Source organism: Poecilia reticulata, chromosome 21 (assembly GCF_904066995.2).
Source record: "Poecilia reticulata chromosome 21, P_reticulata-male-v2, whole genome shotgun sequence".
NCBI lineage: Eukaryota > Metazoa > Chordata > Actinopteri > Cyprinodontiformes > Poeciliidae > Poecilia > Poecilia reticulata.
Genome location: NC_088850.1, coordinates 21163674 through 21177991, shown reverse-complemented (window position 1 = coordinate 21177991; position 14318 = coordinate 21163674).

Below are 14318 nucleotides of genomic sequence, written 5' to 3'. Positions count from 1 at the left end.
GGGGGGGGCGAAGCTTACATGGAGGATATTAAGATTTAATGCTTTGATTTCTTTTCCAGCTTTCCAACACAAACTGGTTGTGATTAAAGTTAAATTTTTTGCGCTTTGCTCACTGAAATCACTCCAGAACTCATAAACAATTTAAGGATATTTTGCTCACTGGAGGTAAATTTATGAAATATTATGTGAATGCTCTGAATGAATGAAGAGTTGTTATTTTTGCTTCTCCCTCCATTTGTTTGTATTCTTGACTTCTTGACTCAGCCAACTGTGGATATGCTTATTTACCACACCATGATCACTGTTGTATGTTCATCGCCAAACATAAATGATTAATTTCTAATGTTTTCTCAAATAAATAGCGTTTGCAGGATATACATTCTGTTTATATACCAATTAAACAGAATTTTAATTAAGAACGTAAAAAAATAAATGAATATTTAATTGAGCAGCCTGCAGAGGGACTAAGGATCAATCAGACGCAATAATGATCAAAAAGGCTAAAGCAATTTAAAGATATGTTTTCTTACAGAATATAACACATATTTATAAAGATTTCACAAACTTTTCAATCAGTCTGAAACACTTTGCATTCTGAATATTTTTGGATTTTATTTTAGTGAGAAGATCTAATTAAAGGGATACACTTTCAGCTGAGCGTTATAGCTTCAGTATGGAACTTTTACCAAAATATGACTTCTCCATCTTGCTTAATTGTCGCCATGACAGTTTAACATGAGTCAGATAATCTGTGAAAAAAACAAAAATCAACCTCAGGTAGTGCAATTGCTGTCTGCAGAAACGCACCGCTCCCAATCGGAGCCAGGAGGAGGGTCTCAGCGCTGTCAATCAACCTCATGTATGCTGCTCCCTGTGCTAATGATGGGGAGACAATTTACTGTTACGGGGAAACCGTTTATCTGCCATCGTCGGTCGCTATGCTAACTAGCATTAGCATTCGTGGCAGGCTACGTTGTAGTAAACCAGGTGTAGCCGTAGCAAAGAGCAAGAGAGTTAGTGAGCATGATAGTGATTCTCCTCCTGGCTCTGATTGGTTGTTTCTGACTGAGTGGAGAATTTCTGAAGTTAGTGCTGGGAGCACTGGGAGAAGCCTGACATAATGACATAATGATAATTTTAACAAATATGGAAGAAAAAAAATATTTTTTAAATAAAAGTTAGATACTGCACCTTTAAAACATGTACATCTAATGATTCAGAAGCATCATTCTAAATATAATTTTTTTGTTGTCATGGTTTCCTGTAGTAAGGATTCCAAAAATAATCGTTTAGTTTCTCCATCTCTGCTAGTTTTGTACCAGTTGTGAGCTAGAAACTCATTTTCACATCACGAACTAATAGCTCCTGTGATCTGGAAGCGAATGACTGCAAATTGCTTACATTTGCCCGAGATGGTCGCAATGGTTGCCTCTGCGTGCCATTAGCTGTATTTACTTTGTGAATGAGATGCAGCAGATCTGCGTCAACACGTGTGGCTGGTCAACTAGAAAACACCAACACGCCCGATGCCGTTCTGCAGACCTTAGCGGCGGCCGCCGCCACTGCGTGTTTTGTTTCCTGTTTTCGGTCGTTCTGTCATTGCCCGCTGAAATTTGTTGTTGTTCTCCGGGGTGGCCCAGCTGGGAATGCTGGGAATTTGGACCACATGTTTTCCTGACCACGATTTTTTTTTTTTTTTTGTCTCATCTTGCAGTGATCATGTTGTCATCATTTAACACGAATATCGACATTTAAGCAATTCTAGATCAACTTGATTGTGTTTTTATGGAAGAGTAAATGTGTTTTATGTCACTTTAGCCATGTGGTTTCGATGATTCTACGTCAAGGTAAAGTAACATAAAATATATAATTTCATGCAACCCATTTCCATGAAAATCTGTGAGGATTTATTTCCTCTCAACATTAAACTCAACAAAAGTGACGTCTGCAGCCAATCGGATTAAAAGCTAGATGGAGAAAAACAAGTAAATTATATGCTAAGTGATGCATGCATGAGAAAGTGACTAATAATAAACCAAGCAATGTTGTTGGTACTAAATGAAACTGAAAAAGGGAAGCTCAGCAGACCGTCTGTCAGAGGAGCTGTCGGTCTGGACAGACCTTACATTAGTTCTGCTCCGTCATGAGGGCAGCCCACGCGCGCGCATGTGGAAAAGTGAATCCTGCCTCTGATCTCCGGGCCGATGGCCGACGGCCACGCTCTCGTAAACCAAGGCCAGACCTCTGCCACGCCTTTGATCACATCACGTCTTGAAGCGCCCCTGACCGTTTATCACAGCTTTCTTCTTTCTTTTTTTTTTTAGAGGAGCTCTGAGTTGGGCTGATGAGCTGCATTCTTCCAGCGTTTCACATGAAGAATGCAGCCTTTTTGTGCGAAGGGGTTTTGTGAGTTCTCGTCTTCCATCACACAAACACGAGAAGCAATAAAGAGTCAGCTTTGACTAGGCCATTTGAACCGTTTTAACAAGCAGAAACGAGTAAAATGGCAATTTTACTGAGTAGGTAAGTTTTATTAATAACAGTATAAATGCAGGACATTTTGTCGGCATTCTCAGAAGTGAAGAGGTATTTTCAGGCCTTCAAGCTGCAGTATGTGATTTTTACAAGGAAGATTTTTTTACATGTTTGTTGAAAATGTCACTGTGTTGTGACAGTATATGAGACAGATAATCTGTGAAAAAAAGAAATCTCCTCTCCTAGTTCTCCCAGTGCTAACTAGAAACAATCAATCAGAGCCAGGAGGCAGGTCTTAGAGGAGAGAGTGAATGCTCAGGCTAATTAGCATGGCTACCGATGACGGCAATTAAGCTTTTGTCTTGCAATTGTAAGTTATTTCTCCACCATTTGCACATTTAGCAGAGCATACATGGGCATGATTGACAGCGGTAAGGCCTTCCTCCTGGCTCTGATTGGTTGTTTATGGTCAAGAGTCAGTGTGTTTCTTCAGAGGGTAATACCAGCTCAGGATCGACGTTTTCACAGATTATCATAACAAACTGTCACAATGGGACATTTTTAACCAATACGTAAAAAAAAAAAAAAAAAAAAAAAACTATTTTCTTTTAATAAAACCTACGTACTGCCATCTTTAATAGCTTAGCTTCAGCCATATCTCCAGTTAAAACAGTCTTCCTCATAGTTTTTGGATACGACAAAATGTTCTGTGTAACATACCAAACACATCCATCAATAGGTGCTACATTTTGACCCAGTCTCATGCTACACTATGCGGATGCTCCATCTGCACTGATGAAAATTCACTCACCTCAGCATGCTTGAAGTGGCACCAGCTGATGGCAGCCTGACCTACTTTCTGATTAATTCAACAAGTAACTCTCTGACCACCTGGAGGCAGTAATGATGGAGCATTTCTTAAATTTGAAAAAAGAAGAAGAGAAGAAGAAAAAAATGCCACTTTCGCCGACTAACTGGCTAGCTAGGTTAATGCAGCTAAACACTAAATTTTACACCTTTCATCCCAACATAAACACACTAAACATTGCATGGGTCATCAAATACAACATATTTCATCTACATGACATATAAACAGAATGAGTCTTTATAAAACTCACATTTAGGCCAATGTAAACAGACTAACATATGAAACTGTAGAACCAGAGCATAAGCTAAATAATAGTGTTTACCAACATTACTATGATTTATGGTAACATAAATATGCAGTAATTAGCACAAGAGCTAAATTTCATCCTTTGACCTGAGTCAAGTTACTACAGAATGAGAAAAAAATTATTAAAAGCAACAAAACACCATAATTCAGTCTGCTGTATCAGACGGCTAGCTAGGTCAAAGTGTCACCTGTTTTACATTTTCTTTCAACTTTATAAATATATTGGTGAGAAAGGTTACAGTTAATAACATATTGAAAGGTAGCAGAGCGTCAGAAACTTTAGATTTCCATTTTTAAACGAACCAATCTTCAAGAAGTGCAATATTTCAGGCAGAGAGCAGATGATGAAACTCCATATTTTATTTGAGATATTACTGGATTGAAGGAGTTTCTTTTGAAGAGTATCTCCTTGCTCATCTAGTGTAAAATTCTCTGTTTTGTGTGTGTGTGTTCAAATATTTTCGGTCTTACCTTCCCAGCTCATGGCAGGATTTTCCCTTGTGGCAGACTTTGAAAGCAGGAAGCCGAGCCTCCCGCGGTTGCTTCTTTTCTCATTGTACTGTAAATCACAGGCCTCTGGGCCTGCAGGGGGCAGAGGGGAACATAAAGTATGCAGCTCTGACATGCATGAAAGAGCGTGACATTGCTGCCTGGTGCAGGAGTGCTGCGGGAGGCTGAGGCGGGAGGCTGAGGCATGAGGCTGAGGCGGGAGGCTTCATCTGCAGAGCTGCAGAGCAGCAGACAGATGAGGAATGAATGGGCACAGCGAGCGTGTCGGGGTAAAGGGGCACATGTGAAGCCATTTGTTTATAGATTCATCACTTAAATTATGGTTGAATTCTACAGTGTATATGGGGTTACACAACAGAAATTAGTGGTGAGGAAAAATGGCTTGCTCTCTTTTAGCTTTTTTGTCACTCTTAAATCATCCAACTAATTTTAAAGGAGCAATATTTGTATTTTCTAAGCACATAGTGGCATTTTATAGAACTATCAAATAATTATGTTGCCTTCAGTTGATATAAAAATGCTGTATGACTTAAAAGAAATTTGACATTGAAATTTAATGCCTTGTGAAATTGGGCCTCTGTCTCTTTAAGAAACTCTTGCTCTTTCTCAAACTCTACCTTCAGGAGGTCATCACAACATGGCTTCTCTTTAACAATGTTTTTACAAGAGGTGCACTGAGAAGTAGCTCCTTTTATTAGCTCAGCAGATGTGCACAGCATCTGATAATCTAATTGCTGCTGGCTAGTCTGAAGGAGCTGAGTGGGGGAGTTGCAGGGGAAGGTGGAAGCTTGGAACTGCATCTGTTAGGAGGAGCTGCGCCTTGAAGGCGGAGCTAGGTCCACCCAGACATTTTGAACAGCTGAATGGTTGCCAAGGAGATTAAAGGATTTATCAAACATCCATGAAAGAATCAAAGCAACACTCAGTGTGTTTTTGGTGATGGATTAGCATTATAACATGATGTAGAACTCAAAAATGTTTAAGTTCAAGTTTTATGTTTGTATTATAGTTTCTCAATTCTACCTCAAAAAAGGTTTTCTTTCAATTTGCTCTCGAATGGTAATTTTTTTGTACTTTTTTAAAAATATATATTTTTAAAAATATTTTGTAGACACTTAAACTTTTCCAAATTCCATCCTTGCCTTCAACATAATTGTTCAATGGAAAAACCACAAAAACACTAGAAAGTCAGAAGTCTGATGATATATCAAATTAAAAAATTAACAGTATTAGTATCGGTATCGGTATTGGCAATACTGGTATTTACTTGATATTGGATTGATACCAAAATATGTAGCATCTCACTCCTGTAATTTCCATTGTGAAACCCACTGCTGACCACACAGAACACCAGGTCCTTCTCCAAACTTCCCCCCAAAATATCCTGATATTCTCGAAAAAAAGAAAGAATAAAATACATTTTTGGAAATAAAAAACTTCTAAAAAGTTAAGCTTTTTAGAGTATATGCATCTCGTTGCATCTGGTTCAAAACAAACACATTTTATAAAAAAAAACAAGATTGCGAGAGTGTGGGTAGCGTTTTTCATTGACAATATAGACTCTACTGCAAGGATTTATAAGTTCAAACTGAGATTTTATGTTTTTCATGTGAACTCAAATACTGTATCTTTAGTTTAATTGGCAGTTACAGCTGGCATTTATCAAAGCTTACAAAAAAAAAACATTTAAAGTGTAAAAACATTGGAAGTGATCTGATCCAGATTTCTCTACGAGGCCACACCATCTGGTTCAGAGAAACACACACTAACCAACAGAAGGTCTGCCTCAAATAACTCTTAAAAAAAAACAACACGCCACAACTGCTGCCCTGAGCGCTGTCAAACATTCCTGTGTTTGTTTTTTAAAGGCAGATTATTCCATTTTTGCACTTGTTGCCTCCTTTACCCAGGCAGACCGTTGCTTTAAGACAAATAGGAAAATATTTAACTTGTTGGGACTAGATAACAGTTTGTTGGGGGTAAGAAAAGCATTGGTGAAACTGGAGAAAAACTGGAGAGACTGACAAAAAGCTGATTTTCTCTCAAGTTCCAAGAAGAAGATGATCCCTCAGGAGCGGCTCAGAGGCAGGAAGTAAAAAGAACCTACATGATTTTTATTTCAAAGTGTTGGCACAATGCAGACCATGTCCCATAACTGAATACAAATAGTCGCGAAAGTGTCCTGTGTATTTTAAGTTCTATGTGTGTTTTCTGGATCGTTTATCAAAACCTTACGCAATTTGTTTTAATGTTACAGCAAATAATTAACATATTTTATGTGATAAACCAACAAAAATTAGTGCATGACCTATAATTTGAATTAAAACCGTACATGTTTCACAACTTAAAATATGAAAATTGGGGCCTCCATGTACAGTATAACCATTCCCCTTTAGTTGGATACACATAAATGAAATCCAGAAAAAGCAACTGAATTCGCAAGTCCCAAAAGCATTAGAATAAAGTATTATAAATATTTTTATCCCTGGCAGATTTGACCAAAGTGTTTCTTCTAACTGGAAGTAAGATGTAGGGAGGTCCAGCCAGAGTCACACTTGAAACTGACAGAAAGTTTAGAGCGACGACAAGATGGCCTTCAACCTCAGAGACTCGTCAAAATACCAGCGTGTTCCTTGCTGTAATGCCAATAAAGATTTCTCCATTAATTATTGAGGAATGTTGAAAAAGTTAAAACCTCATTTAAATTGATTGATTCTTGTAATGGTTTTTGTGGCACTAGTGCCTTTATTTACAGGGGAGAGGTTTGGGGGGAGAACAGGGAAAAAAACATGCTAAGTTCCCAGGGTTGGGAATTGAAACCCTGGAAGGCTGTGCCAAGAACTAACAGGCTCTGTATACGGAGTGCCCCACACTGATATACTCTTTTAAGGCCTGTCTCAGTTCCTATTCAAACAAACTTCTTGGTTGAATGAAAATTGTAGTACATCTAACTTTACCAGGGTTATGAATTACCATGTAGTCTGCCTGTGTGTAATTTATTCTCAGTGTAAATCCAGCTGTTCAGGAAAGTCCTCTGAGGTTTGTTAGTGAACCTAATTATATGATTCAGGCGTGTTGAAGCAGGACACATTAAAAAGTAGCAGGAAACCGGCCCTAAGGTCTGGAGTTTGACACCTGTGGTGTAGACCAAGATAAAGTAGTGCATAATTGTGAAGAAAAATAAAAGTGATACATGGTTGAAAAATCACCATGCGATGTCCTGTTTACAGTTTTTCACAAACCATGTACTGTAGGGGACTGCAACACATCACCATACCATACCATACCATACCATACCATACCATACCATACCATACCATACCATACCATACCATACCATACCATGGTACCATACTGTGCCTTGCCGTATCGTATTGTATCATACTGTAGCATATTGTATCATATGGTATCGTATTGTGCCATGCCGTGCCATGTTTGTCTTGTGTGTCTCTGTATTAGCTCTATCATGGACTGATGACATTGTTCAAGGTGCTACCCCACACCTCTGGGATAGACACTAACCCAAAGTGACCCTAAAGTGGGTTCAGAAATTCTGCAGCATTTTAATGGACTTGCATTGCAGCAATGACTGTTAAATCCTGGTGGAGCTTTCTTTGGTTGTGTATAGATACACATCAAATGCAGAAAATAAACACCAGGAACCCAAACTATGTTGCAGTTAGCAACCAGTTTACTTAAAAAAAAATTTTAAACATACATAGCTCCATCTGGTCTACTGCTACTGGTCCTTGATCCTGAAAAATGGACACACTGAGGGATTCAAGGTTTTCACCTGACAGAGACCGTAACTATCCAGTGACCACTGCCCTTCCAAACAGGAAAATGGCTGTTTTTCAAACTGTCACAGTGCACCTTTTTAAAGGAAGTGTGGAATGATTATATTGCACCAAAGGGAGTGGGATTCAGGCTTAGGGGGAGGGGAATGGTTGGGAGGACCCAGCGTGAAATGTGCTGGCTTGTGTGGGAGTGTTTGATGTGTGTTACGGTGTCTGTAAGGTCTATTACTTAAGCTGAGGGGGAAACAATACTCTGTAATGACTGCTGCTGCTGCTGTGTGTGTGAGTTTGTGCCTCTGTCTTTGTGCTTTTACTCTAAAGACTGAACATAAAAGACAGTCTTACTCTGTTGTTGTTCAGAGTCCCTCAGCTTTTCAAGTCCCGGCAGGACCTCATCACCGAACAAAGCGCATTTAAGAGACAGTCCTATTTTTCCTTGTGTGAATTCCCACCAGACCTCTTTAGCTCTATTTAATCGAACTCTAGATTGTTGGTTTAGGACGTCTGGCTTGTTTGCGGAGGTGTTAATGTGCAATCAAACTCTGATGCGGACCAAAAAACGCAAACTCTAGTCTGCCTCAACTCTGGTTGAAGTGAATTCTGGCGTGGTTTCAATGCATATGTCATCTTCAGAGGTTTTTGTGTCGTTTTCTTCAGTGGTTCTTGGTGCAGCACCACCACAGGTGAGGAGGTCAAGGGGTTTATCAAAAGGTTTTTAGTTGTGCAATGCAAAAACAAACTGCACCAGCTGAAAATCAAACAAATGTTGCAATTTTGGGCCCCAATCAAAACGAGTCTACCGGATAACCAGGTGTGAAATCACCCTGAAGCAAAAAGAACCAAACAGTTTCTGCTTATTTGCTGCAATATCCTTTTAATTTACCCCTCATCAGTCTTTACTGCAATAATTACTTTACTTTTGGGTTTTTCTGGCTCTTTAATGACAAAAATTCAAATAAAAGCAAAGCCTCACCAATTCATGGCTCAGTATTCCCAGATTTTTCTGTGGAACATATCTCTAAATTAGTCATGGGAAATGTAAATATTGAAATATTTTTGCTGTATGCTCCAATTGTCTTTAAAAAAAAAAGAATGAGTCAAATGCATCAAAAATAATATCACATTAATGCCCAAGATCAGTGGATGTAAACTTCTGACTTGACCTTTAGAATGAGAGACAAAAGCAGATCCTCTGCCATGTGAGCAGCATCTTAGAGTGCGTGACGACGGTCAGTCTTGTCTGTTGTTTTAAGTGTGACTCACAGCTGAAGTTTTGCAGCCATCTGTCCCGTCTGACTTTACACAGTGTTCCCTCAGGAGTGGCTCCCTGGACGTTCTCGTAAAAGTGGTCAAATTAAAAGAAAATGTACCACTGATATTTCGTAGGAATTTTGATAACTACGTGTTTGTGTCGGTTTGGATTCCTGCCTCCAGCACTGTAGAGACTGGTTTATATCCCATATGTTTTATGGGCTTAATTTCTATGTGTTTTCTGTAGTCGTTCATCTGAAACTTGGACAAACATGTACATATTTTTTATTGCAATGTGTTTTCGTGGGATTTTATTAGGAGTGCACCAGTAAATCAGCCAAGATTTTCTTCGTTTTGGGAGACGTGTGATCGACCGAAGCAACGGAGAAACAGAAACATCAAGGTGACTAACTGTGATCACACCTCAACCAAAAACTTTGATCTTTGAGATACAGAAGAACATAAAATGAGTCCTTCGTCAGTTTCTCTCGCCAGAGTTTTATTTAGTCTTCCTGGCTGATTTTATCTGTCTCTATTCATGTTATCTGTCACCTGAGACCGTCCGCTATCTGCAGCCTTCCTCCTCAACAACTTCCTGCCTGTGATCCTGATGCGCGTCACTGAAAAAGCCCCCAAACCTCAGCTGGAACCAGTGGCTCTGCTCCTACAAAAACACAGCCAGTCTGACGGTAGCGCGACCAAAACATCCCATTGAGTTCCTGATCCAGTCCTGGAGAGTCAGGATGGAGGGAGGGAGACTCTCAGATGACTCGGATGACAACAAAATGATCAGACTGGCTGTTTGAGAGGAGAATCGTCCACAGCTGTAACAGCAGAGACGCTATGAAGAGGAAGAGTAGACATAACAGAGTTACCCAAACAAGGAAAGGTGAAGCTTGACAAGAAGCCCAGGGATGGGCGGCGGATAGAGGGATGGTTTAGAGTTTGGGTCGCCTGGTGTTTATGTGTTTTTATGGCATTGGTCTCGACCTTCACACACACACACAGATTAGAAAACGCAACATTTAAATTTGTTACATATGATGGAGCCATACAAAGAAAAACTTGAAAAAAAAATATTTAAGGGGAAAAAAAATCATAAAATTAAGAGGAAAAAGTCATAATATTGTGAGGATAAAGTTGTATGAAAATAAAGTCGAAATAATATGAGAATCAAGTCAAAATATTGAGAGTGGTCATAATATTATAAAAATAAAGTCAGATTATCACGAAAATAAAGTCACATTGTCAGAGTAAACTCGTGCAAAAATAAAGTCGGAATGATATGAGAATAAAGTCCTTATATTGCGAGAATAAACTCACATAAATAAAGTTTGTATAATACAAGAATAATCATAATATTATGAGAATAAATTCATACAAGAATGAAGTCGTAATAACGTCAGAATAAACTCATTTTGAGGATAAAGTCAGAATATTACGAGAATTAGGTCATAATATTATGACTTCATTCACAAAATTTTACCATTTTTATTTATTTTCTTAGCCTGCAGCTGCATCCAATATTTCAATTGTAACATGGTTTTAATTTCAGAGACAGGTGTGAGTTGGGCTTATATTATCCTTCCAAACGAAAGTATCGCCTGAATTTGAGGAACTTTTCATCTCCGGAGAAGTTTAGAATCCTACTTGCGCTGTGCAATAAAGTGACCAGTGAGACTCGTGCTGTGGATCATCTGAAGGTGGTGGAGACTCTGCTGCATGAGATGGAATCTGATCCCACTGGACACACTAAAGCCTAACTTGGTCTGATAAAAGCAATAATTTAAAGTTTTTGCAGATGAAGTTCAAGTAGTTGAAAGTAGAACATGAGGTCATGACGTTCTGTTTGTTCTTGGATGTAGGAATGTCCGAGTTCCTGCTGCGGCAAATCTAATAGAACATCAAATTTCAACTGGGAAAGTCAGAAGTCGAGTTTCAATATGGCCGCCCCACATATACTGTAGAACATTGTGATGTGCTGGAGCAAATGGTTTATTTGCACTGGTTGTATGTGAAGCTGCACAGTCCTCCCCACATCGTCAGTGTCTGCAGTTTGCGTGTCTGCCCCAGAATCTGAGCAGCAAAACGCCAGAATCCGTCTTTAATGTTGTTGCCAGGAAGTTGAGCCACGGAGGCCAGCTGTGTGGGAAGAGCAGCCACCTGGACACGAGCAGCAAACCAGAGCGAGGGAGGGCTCACGGCTCTGCGAACAAGATTCTTTTTATCTCTGAGAACTAGCAGACGAGCAGCTTCCACCCAAGACTGTTCTCATGCTCCGCCGTGACATCACCACCGTCCAGTCACTGAGCACTGGTCCCATTTCAAATAAACTGGTTTGTCAGGTTTAAGTGAAAGATCAGCAGTTTGAAACGTTTTTAAAACCTTTTTTTTCTGAAAACATGGCTGTGTGGGTTGATGTTGCTTTGATGGTGCATGTATATAACTTTTATCAAAAATATGTTGTTGTTTTTTACATATTTGTTAAAATGTCACCATGTCAGTATGAGACAGATAATCTCTGGAAAAATTCATCTCCACCTCTGTCCTGAGCTGCTATTGCCATCTGAAGAAATGCATCTTTTCCGACCAAAAGCAACCAATCAGAAGCAGGAGGAGGAAGCACTGGCAATCAACCTCATATACTTGCTGCTAAATGTGCTAACAGCAGAGAAACAACTCACGGTTGCAGGAAAACCGTTTTTCCACCGTCATCGGTGGCAATGCTAACTAGCCTTAGCATTAACGACAGACTACGCTAGCTTCAAAAGTAGCAGAAAGCAAGAGGTGAGGGGAAGTCTGATTGATAGCACTAAGACCCGCTTCCTGGCTCCAATTGGTTGTTTCTAGTTGGAATGAGGAAAAGGCAGAGGGACTTGATTTGCTTCACAGATTATCTGTCTCAAACTAAACTGTCATAACGTGAAAGTTTCAACAAACATGTAAAAAAAACAACAACTTTACTGCAGCTTTAATAGGCCCATCTTTATCCCAGCCTTTGTTCTTAAGCCACAAATGATTGTGTAAAAAGTACTTAAAGTGTTTGAAGCAACACCTGAAGGTCTCCTGTTCTGGTGAAAACTTCCCTTGTCATAAACCTTTTAATATTTTTACTTTTACGAAACACTTTGGGACTCTCCCATTTCGCCGTCTTAAGCGCGCTAACGACTTACCAGCTGATGCGTGTCCGCCGTAAATCCTTTGGTGTTGTCTATAGTTGCAAAACAATGTGGTGGAGACGTCCTACGACACTGACTGATACCACATGGTCACTGGCTGACTGTGGAGCAAAAAGAATCCAGTTCACTTGTTTACTTGACCCGGGCCTGCTGTTAAATGATAATGACCCACAGAGAGAGACTGTTTACAGAGAAATCTAACCAGAGCTAGAGCGTTATTAGCGCCTGCCACTGTTTTTGTTACTAAGTCTCATTTTCAACCTGGCTAATAAATGGGAGCTAGCTTCCGTTCTGCCTGGTCTGAAAATACTAAGGGATTGTGTGACTTCTTTCCCAGCCAAAATAAACTGAGGAAGAAGTCAGTCATGGTTCTCTGCTCACCTTCAGTGTTCTCCATGATGGCTTCAGAAATGTAGTCAATGCAGGATATCTGTAAACTGTAGGTAATGAAAGATCAGTACAGTTTTGTTTGTTTTAGTCAAAAAAAAGTATACATGTGGCCTGTGAGAGATAAAACAGCATAAAATATTTGCATCAGTATCCAGGCTTCAAACTGCAACAAATAGTCATCCTTTAAAGGAATAGTTCAAATTTTAAGGGGTGATATTATGTATTTTCCAGGTATGTAGTGCCATTTTATAGCACAATTAAATAACTGTTACCTTCAGTTATATAAAAATTCTGTATATATCAAACGTAACTTAAAAGAAATTTGCCTTTGCAATTTGACAAATTGAAATTAGGCCTCTGTCTCTTTAAGAAGCTATTGCTCTTTCTGACTCTCCGCTGTCAGGAAGTCATAACAACATGGCTCCTCTATCATGTGGGTTACAACCGTTTAACTGAGACGTAGCTCAGCAGATGTGCAATTCCAGCAGGTGTTTGCCAATTGCGGTTAGCTAGTCTGAAGGAGCTGAGTGGGATGGGGGTGCTTTGTGAGGCAGAAGCTTGGCTGGAGACTGCAGCTCCGGGGGAGGAGCTTTGTGTAAATAGGCGGGGCTTTGTGAGAGCAACCACGAAGACATCCTAAATGGCTGCCATGGGAGATTCAAGGATTCCTCAAACATGCATGAAAGAATCAAAGCAACATTCCAGGTATGTTTTTCATGAGGGAACAACATTATAACAAGATGCAAAACTCAAAAAAGTTGTTTTTACATAATACTGCCCCTTTAAAATAGGGATTTTGTTGATTAGTTGTACATAGGCAGCAGCTTAGCAACGGTTATGGATGAGCCAGAAACCAGCTTTCCGATGCTGGATGTCAACCAATCACACCTGACTTGAAGAGCACACCTGGTATTTTGAACAGCCTCACATGGAGTCCACTTCCTTCCAGATACAACACCAGGAGGTCCTGTTTTATGAGTAAATCCTAACATTCAGTCATGGTATAGCAAACTCTGTGCTTTAGTGTGCGGGCAGTCCTGGAGCAACTTCTCCAGCAGCACCTGAGCCAGTTCATCTGGAGGTGGAGCAGGACTCTTTATTGCATGCTGTCAATCAATCATTTGATCTAAGGGTCAATCTAAAAGTTGACTCACAGCAGCGCTCCAGGAGACCGCTGCTTTGGTCCACCAGCCCTGTGATTAGTAGCTTCAACTGAGCACTCCCCTGCAGTCCTGTGGTGCTCAATTTCTGCTCATTTTCACATCACAAATTCTATATAATCTGGGAAGCAAAAGTTGATGTTATAGTCTAGTCAAACTGACGGACCGAAACACAGCTGGGACCTGCAAACTCTCCTGCCGTCGTGCTTACCAAGTTTAAATCAGACATCAAACAGTTTGCAGTTGTTGCGTGTTAGCAAAGCTACCTGTTGGTCTGTGATCGCTTCTCTTTAAAGCTGCTGGATTTAACATTCAAAGCGTTTAGTTGGGAACCTGATTAGACCAAGGCTTCAAAGACTGAGACACAAGTCACATAATTAAT